We start from the raw sequence: 9,522 nt of genomic DNA on the forward strand, positions 1-9,522 counted from the left end.
ATATCATGAAGTATAGTAATCTGTCCAGAAGGTATAAATGATGGTAGGGTTTATGTGTAACAAGACTTTCAAAGGAATTTTTGTCAGCTGTGGAGCAGTTGTAAGGAGAGTAGTTGCTATTGAATGAACAAGTGTCATTGCCTTTGTACTTGTACAAGTACAGTGTACAAATGCCTTTATTCTATTCCTTGATGCTATGGTGCCATCCTACCTTTGGTCATCATTATTGTTTTTACCTAGTAAGCTGATCTAATGGTATGAAGGAAAAAGTAATGTGAGGTGTCAGTTTGGTAAAGGGCCGGGAATTTAGCTCAGTGGCACTGTACGTGCCTCACAAGTGCAAGGTTGTGATTTCTATCCCCAGTCCTGGAAAAAAGAATGAAAAGAATCTGTCAGTTTGCTAAAAAGTGAATTTACTAAGTTATAATTCAGGTTGTGTTTACCAGGTTTTGAGAAATGTTTACAATACCATTTATCATTGTTCCTAAGAACCACTGTCTTATGCTTGAAGTCTGTGACAGTTGCCTTCAAACACACATACTGGGCCAAGTTGTGTGCATGAGTCCCAGTTGGTCCCCTTTGCCCTGTATTTTGTTCCTATCTTTTTTAGCATTGACATAGTTTGCAAAATGTTTTATATAGTGTTCTTGAATATAAAAGCTGCTGGATTTCTGATGGGATTGCACTGTTACAAACCTATGGTATCATGAAAACATTAGTGAGCAATGCATTAAATACCCAAAATTGAGGGAGTATATCTTCCCCTAGCATTAATTATGCTTAGGCACATACATTACTTACCAGTTGTATAATGTCATTTAAAACTATGTCTATTTTGTACCTGAAATATCTGATGTAATTTGAGGAATACAATGTACTGCAGAATACAGTGTCAATGTTTACACCCTACAACATGTGGCCAACTTCCCTGTAGCACAGTTCTGCTGCTTACCATCACCAGGAGGATATGTAGTGTGTATTGCTGTTACAGTGAGTGACAAAATATCAAAACTCCAACATGTTTTATCTTGAGCACATTTACTTTCTGATTATTTAATCATGAAAAAAATCTTTCTGACCCTGCTGATGCATGCTTGTAATCCCAGAAACTCAACAGGCAGAAGTGGGAGAAAAAGTTGAGTCTAGCCTATTCAACAGTGAGACCCTGTCTCAAAATATACATGAAAGTCAGAGCTGGGGATCTAGCTCAGTGGCATGGGACCTGCCTCAAAAGCTCAAGGTCCTATATTTGATCCGAGTACTGGAAAAAAACCAAAGATAGATATATATATATATATTTGCATTTTATATACTTATATAATTTATACCTATATATATAGATACATATCTCTATATATGAAAATTCTGCAGAGGTATCTCTGCTTTAATACTTGTAGTTTACTACTCCATGTCATAATTATTTTAATAGTAACAATTACACATCAGTGTTTGTCCTTTTCTCATTTCACTACTTAATAGTTTACCCCAAGCATCATTCTGGCAGCACATTTCTTTATTTACTGAATATCTTGAACTTTGTTCAGGCAGGTATCAGTTTAACCAGTCAATTCTTGTATTCAATAAATTTGATAAAATTGTCATTTTTTGCATTTCCTGTTATAAAAACTAATGGAAAATAGGAAAGTTTTGGTCATCCTGTGTATAAAGAATTGGACTGGTGAGTTGTTTATGTGTAAAGGTTTAAGTCAAATGTGATTCCTTTAATCCTAGCTTCAGGAGAGGCTGAGACAGGATCATTGTGGCTTTGAAGCTAACTTTGGGGGATCACTTAGCTAGATGCCTTAGCAAACTGAACAGTTGTCTTTATACTGGCATTTGAAGTTTAAGAAAAGAAATTTAGGACAAGAACATAAACCTAGGATAGGGTACAAAAAAATCAATAATGCAAATCATGATTTTGTTGCTCAGGAAATACTCTTTTCATGGAAATAACTGTACAGCAGTAATATATATGCCTGTCAGAATAAAGGATAAAAATAGATGATGAAAGAGCCAAGCATTCCATGTTCTGAATGTAGAGAACATAGAGAGATATACTAAAATTTTCTTTTCTCAATGTTTTTGCTGGTGTGTTTGGTAGAAAAGAAGGTAGGATGATACAGTAAACAAAAAGCTTTATATAAACATTACAGCTCTAGCACAGACATGGAAGCAAATACAAAAGCATGAAAAAATAACCACCAGAATGGGAAACGTTTTACCTGATACACCTCAGAGAACTAATATCTGAAAAAAACAGGCAAATTAAATGAATAAACACTTCTCAGATTAAGTACAAATTCCCAATAAATACCTAAAAGAACGTTGAGCATTTTTGCCCAATAATGAAATGCAAATTGGAACATCAACTCATTCCAGAAAGAAAACATCACTAAGGACTCAAAAAAATATTCATGAGCCTACAGGGAAAAAGGAACCATTCAGTATCCTTGGTTGGATTTTAAGTTGTTCAAACCCTTCAGAAGTCAGTGTATAAAGTATTCAAAAAAGTAAAGGTAGTCATTCCATTCAGTGTAGTGCTTCCTTTGGTGGATGCCTTACTCAAAGAGTTAAAAACATCGTATTTCAGTGTCCAATGCATATTCCTGCTTTCAGCAGCAATACTCACTTTTTCAGTTGGGCTGTAGTAGTGAGTCCTGCTCTGTCAGCCACCAGATATCACGGATAAGCAACAAGTACCTTCAGTGTCCTCTATTTAATAAATTATATGTGATATTTTATTATGAAATGGGCTCTATGTTATTCATTCTGACTACAGGTCAATATAAGCATGATAAGCATGTTAATGTAGCAAGGGGGTCACTTACATTCATTAGATTTGGTATATTAAATGCACATTCAATATATTTTATTTCAACTTTTTTCTGTTTTTCAAATATTTCCACTTTGCACCTCAAGGAACAGCTGTAACGACCAAGTTTATAGGTGGTGATGTGCACAACAGCAGCCTCATTACGTTCTCTCTTGGTTCAGTGCTGTTCATGTACTTTAGTGAAACATGTATACATGTGTGTATAACAGTTTTTTTCTAATTTTCTCAAAAATTTTTAACTTTTCTTTGTCCTATGTTCTTGAGTAATGATAGCACCAAACATCACACCTGTTTGAAAATTCAAATATGCAGAAGCTTCTATTTTCAACTTTGTTTTTTGTTGTTGATCATGTATCGTTTCTTTTTTGTGGTTCATCACTACCCAGTCCTCTTAGATGACACCAACTTTTCTCATGACAATTATTTTCCATTCAGCTCAAGAGACCTCATATCAATTATTTTCTCTAAAAAGACATAAACAGACACACAGGTTCTATGGCATATTTTCATCAAGTCATGGTGATGACATGATTAACAATCCAAAAGCCAGAAAAAACTTAGTAAAATTTTACTAATACATGCCTCTGATATATAATGTTTACATTCAATGAGAGTAAGTTGCACATATATAAAATATTTGAACTTCTTTATTTTACCTTTCCATCCCCTTTCTCTCACTTCCAAAACTTCCTCATCTTGTTTTCATTTGTAAAATCTCTCATTTTTCAATTACTGATCTTTTCTTTTTTCTTATTGAAGTTAATTTAAACAGAATGCCTCCTATTGTAAAGTCAATCATCTATAAATAGCATCCTGAATATAGAAGTGTGTAAGGATTTCAGCTTCTTTCCTATGTTTGTACAGAAAATCCACAGAATATAATTTCAATAAAGATAATCCCAAATGATGGATATGAGTTTCACATTACACCCCTGGAAATGGAGGGCCACATGTGTGCAGCACAAGCATGTGATGATCACAAGCATATGAGTTCAATGCCTGAAAACTGAAGCCTCAGAATGACTTATGGAGACCTTTGATGCAGTGCTGCCTGGGTTTGAGGCAAAAGTTTTCGCCTGTATCTCTAATAGATGTGTCCAGGGGTGTGGCAGCATCTAAAGTAATTACAGTCCCTCTTTATCCACATGTTAATTTTGCTACTTTAGGAGGGTCTAATAATATTAAATATTTCAACAATAAAAAATGACAAGGTTCATATCATGTACTAGGGTCAATAGCGTGATTAAATCTCATGCCACTGTGATCCATCATTTATCTCAATTTATCTCATCATACAGCTGTTGTGTGCTGTCACATCATGACAGGAAGGATGAGTACAATAATAGCAGCAGCATTCAGAGAAAGGCAGCACATACACATGGCACTGATAACATCATGTTTTGTTGTTGTTGTTGTTGTTGTTGTTTGGTACCAGGGATCAAACTCAGGTCCTTGCACTTACTCAGCAGGCGGTGAAACCACTGAGCTAAATCCCCAGCCCAAAATCATGTTTTTAAATAAGTTTTGTAGTATTAATAGTATTAATCTCTACCTGTGTATAATTTATCAATTAAATTTTATACATATATATGAATATAATATTCTATATGTGTGTGTATGTTTTTGTGTGTTTCATTATTATCTACTGTTGAGACCTTATATTGGGCAGATGGTATCATATCCCCCATCAGATAAGGGTGCTCTACTTTTCTTCTTTTAGTATAGCAGTACACAATTCCTATCTGTCTGGCTTATCACAACAGGAAAAAAGACTAGACAAAAGTTGTCTGGAAGACATATGACTGCCTAACTGGCCAAGTGACAAACAGCGTATGCATTGCTCAAGAACAACCACTCTTCCACTCCCATGTCTAACTCACACACATTTTTGAAAACTTCCTATCTTTGCCCCAGGGTAATACCTTGGTTTCACTTGGAGTGTGATTGAACTTCAGAAGGAATAAACCTGGAGCAGGTATTAATTTGTGGAAGGAAAGTGCTTTATTTAGGAAGTTTAGGATTGACTCTAGGAAAGACTGGGTAGGTGAGTTGTAATAAAGGTGAGGTAAAGAGACAGATTCAAATGGCAAAGAGAACACAAACATCACCAGGCAGGCAGCACCAGGAGACAAGAATCACTTGGGACCATGAGAGAATTACTGAGGCTGAGGGAAGAGGGGAGAATTCATGTTTGATAAGTTCTTACCCAAAACAGTTTAATTACATATAAGTATTTATTTGTAGACTTCTTCATATTCTCAAAGTTATTTTTCTCTTTTCTTTTTCCCCTCTTCCATTAAGTTTATCGGAACATTTTAGGTATAAAATACAGTTACATTCATCATTAGGATCTTGTAACTTTACATGATGTATCTTGGTTCTTATTTTTTCCCCATTCCCCTGCCCTCCCTTCACCCCTTCCACCCTTCCCCATTTACAAAGGCCTTGTTTCTGTTTTTTCCTTTTCTTGTATTTTTCTCTTTTCCCTTCTTTCCTTTTCCGTATTCTTCCCACTTCCCCTACTCCCTTAGACCTTTTCTTCCTGTTACTCAATATCAATTATACATTTTGATCCTTATTTACACTTTTAGTTTTTCACACTAGAGAAACTATTCGGTATTTACACATGTGTGTCCCATTTATTTCACTTAAGAGTATGACCTCAGGGCCGGGGATTTAGCCCAGTGGTTTCACTGCCTGCTGCACAAGCACAAGGACCTGAGTTCAATCCCCCACACCAAAAAAAAAGAATAAAATGTAATTAAAAAAAAAAGTATGACCTCAATGTGTAGCCACTTAGCTCTAAATGTGTCTAGTTTGTCATTCTTTATGGCAGAGTAGTACTCAATTAAAAAAATATCACATCTTCATCCAGTCTCCAGTTGATGCACAATTGGCCTGTTTCCAAGTTTTATCTATTACAAATTGTGCTGCTATAAACATGGGTGAGCATATATCACTGTGGTATGATTCTTTTAATTCTTTTGGGAAGATACCCAGCAGAAGAATAGCTGGGTCAAATGGGACTTCTAATCCTCGTTGTTTGAGGTATTTCCATACTGATTTCCACAGTGGGTGCACCAGTCTGCACTCCCACCAACAATGAAGAAGGGTTCCTTTCTCCCCACACCCCTGCCAGTATTTGTTATTGGTTGATTTCTTGATAGCAGCCATTCTTTCTGGGGTGAGGTGGAATCTCAGTGTTGTTTTCATCTTCATCTCTCAAATGACCAGTGATGTTGAACATTTTTTCATATCTTTATTTGCTGCTTTTACTTTGCCTGAGAAATGTCTGTTCATTTCAGATGCCCATTTTTGTATTGGGTCTTTATATTTGGGGGGTCTGATTTTTTTGAGTTCTTTATATATTCTAAATAGTAGACCTTTGTCTGAGGAACAGCTGGTAAAATTTTTTTTCCCACATTGTAGGTTGTCTCAGCTCTGTTGGTGGTTTCTCTTGCAGTGCAGAAGCTTTTTAAAAAGATGAGATCCCAGTTGTTGATTCTTTGTGCTAGTTCCCATGCTACTGAGGATTTGATCATAAATTCTTTTCCTATGCCAATGTCTTCAAGAGTTCTACCTAACTTAGCTTCCAGCAAGATTAGTGTTTCTGTTTTAATATTTAGATCTTTTGTGTTTTTTTGTACTGGGGATTGAACTCAGGACCTTGCACTTGCAAGGCAGGTGGTGGAACCACTGAGCTAAATCCTCAGCCCTTAATATTTAGATCTTTAATCCACTTGGATTTTAATTTATTGCATGGTGAGAGGTAGGGTTCCAGTTTTAATCTTTGGCAACTTGAAATCCAGTTTCACCAACACCATTTATTAAAGAGGTTATCTTTCCTCCAGTGAGGATGGTTGGCTCCTTTGTCAGAGATGGGATAGCTGAGTATGTCTGGAGTTGTTTTTCCATCTTCTAATTGGTTCCCCTGATCCTGAGGTCTGTTTCTTTGCCAGTACTATGCTGTTTTCATCACAGTGGCTTTGTAGTATACTTTTAAATTGGGGATTGTGATACCCCTTACCATATCTCTGTTGCCTAGAATTGCTTTTGCTATTCTATGTCTCTTCTGGTTCCAAATGAATTTTTGGATTATTTTCTTTAGTTCTGTGAAATATACTGTTGGGATTTCAATTGGGATTGAACTGAATCTGTATAGCAGTTTTGGAAGTGTGACCATTTTCACTATATTCATTCTTCCTACCCAAGAACAAGGGATATTTTTATTTGTCCATTTCAAAATCCACCTAAAGTGTCTTAGCATTTCACTTTTCAACATCACCATGAAACATAATATGAATCATGGATTGTCACAAAGACACATTAAAAGATTTGGATTCCACATTTCTGTCATTTAATCTATAAATGTGATGTGGATGAATCATATCTTCAAGATGAGGGCAATCTTAGGCCTGCTTTGAAAGGGCAATGAATTTCCGTTCGTGCTTTCCAGGTAGCAGTCTTCCCTGTAGGTGGCCTCCAGCTACAGAGAACACCAACAATGAGTATGAACAGTGAAAAGCTGGAGGAGAGTGGTGGAAGCCTAGAGATTCATATGCAGAAGCCATGCAGAAGGTAGAAGCCACAGCCAGTGAGTGCTTGGCTTCTTTCTGACCAAATTTTCTTTGGGGATTTTTACACACAGTTTTGATTTTGGCATGCATAGATATGATGAGAACAGCTTATAATTTGTATCCATGAAACTTTTTGGTCAGGTTCAGAGATAGATTTCTTTATGTAGTTTGTAGGAGGAAGGGGTGATGATTTGACACATTCAGTGAGAACCTTAAAGTGACTCCAGGTAAGGGTGTTCCTCTAGTAAATATTAAGGTGAAGAATTTGCATTTTCAGAAAAGGGTAAATGGAACAGCAGGCTATGGTCTCCTACCAAACTTAATATTTTTACTTGTTGCTGCCTCATCATCAGGATCCCATTCACTGTGGCACACCATTTCTGCAGTCAATCTTGCCCTCTACATTGGAAACTTGTTCAACTGTCTGAATGTGGCTGTTTCTTTTGGCCATGGGTGAAGCAGGTGGCTTATGTTCACTCTTGACTGTTCTGTAGATATTGTTGATGAATAAGTGTAATGCATGTGTTATTTAATAATTATATTTCCTTGTTTTTACGTTTTCTCTTTTTGAATACAATGCATCAAAGCCAGGTGTGGTTCTGGACTCCTATAACCTCAGCACTTAGGTAAGCTGGCCCAAAATGATGTCAAGTTTACAAATTTGAGGCCATGCTGGGCAACTTAGCAACATACCAAAACACTGTCTTATAAAAAAAATGTACCTGAGGATGTGGTAAGTAAAAATGCCTTGGATCCAACCCCAACTTAGAGGAAGTAAAATAGGTTTATTTCACTGAAAAGGTGAGAGAAAGTCTTGGGAATTAATCCATTCCACACTGCTCAAGGGTGATATCCCACACTCTATCCCCTGCTAAGGGTCTTAGTTTCTCTAGGCAGCCCTCCTACTCTGAGTTATGTTGTCTCCACAGAACACAGCCTAGAAACATGTGCACACTTATTGCTCTATTTCCAGGAGAGAGAAGCAATAATGGCCCACTAAATACACTTAGAAAGCAGGTGCCTGCTCTGGAAAGACAGGAGCAAGTTCAGCTTAAAAGCAGTCATTCCCAGATGGACCAGTTCATCATTCAGGAGTAACCCTGGACATGGAAGAGTCTTGCATGGCATGTGTCACTTAGCTCATCACAGCCAGTTATGGGATCACTTCTCCTGTCCCTCAGATTTCAGTGTGTGTCTTTGATCACCAGCCATTGGGAGATGCAGGTTGGTTGTATGAGATGCATAGGAGAGCAGGAGAGGGAGATCAGGCTGATCCATAAAGTGGAGCCTTCCTTCAGTTTTTGCTGCTATACATTAGACCCAGTGTCACCTGCTGAGAAATACCCCAATAGTCTCAGACTCCCTTGCTATGATAGGGAAAACTTTTAGATAACTTAGTAGATTGAATATTAAGGTTGTTGTAGATGCAAAATAAATAATGTGTTCCTTTCAGATTTGCTTTTCCCATAACTCTTGTTTAAGGTGATGGTTATCTGACTCTTTAACCAGTAACTTCTGTAACCTAACAAAATTACTATACCTTGGTGAATTTACAATGTATATGTGCTTACTTTGTGTCTGTGACTTCAAAATATGAACTGGAATTGTATTTACCCATCAAAAACCACTAGGGATGAAATAATGGCTAAAAAGGATATGAAAAGTAAACCCTGAACAAAGGGGCACATGGATACTAACCAGACCGGTTTCTGGTGGTCCTACCTGCTGGCAAGTAGAACTTTTATTATTTTAGCTGAATTCTGTGTCTCCGTGTATTTCTTTCCGAGATTTCTGGAACAGCTATGTGACTTCCTTGAGCTTTGGAAAATGTTTGAACACAGGAGCAAGCTAGAATCCTGAAATACCAGTGTTGTGCTGAGTGCTCTGAGATGGATACAGATGAACTAGTTTGGATCTGCTGAACACGATGGCTTTTCAGGAAATATTAGAAGTTTGTGACCTGTCCTCTTTCTTGCCCTAACCTCATATCTCCTGGGCTGTGGAATGGGGCTGGGCCAACAAGTGGGAGGCCAACATCCTGCCTGTTTCTGGTTCAACTTCTGTGTCATGTAAACCCTCATCTTGTCAGCAATACACCTTTAGATCTGTGTC

Source organism: Heterocephalus glaber, unplaced genomic scaffold (assembly GCF_053883595.1).
Source record: "Heterocephalus glaber isolate CG9 unplaced genomic scaffold, H.glaber_assembly_v1.0 deba00001755, whole genome shotgun sequence".
In the NCBI taxonomy this organism is placed as follows: domain Eukaryota; kingdom Metazoa; phylum Chordata; class Mammalia; order Rodentia; family Bathyergidae; genus Heterocephalus; species Heterocephalus glaber.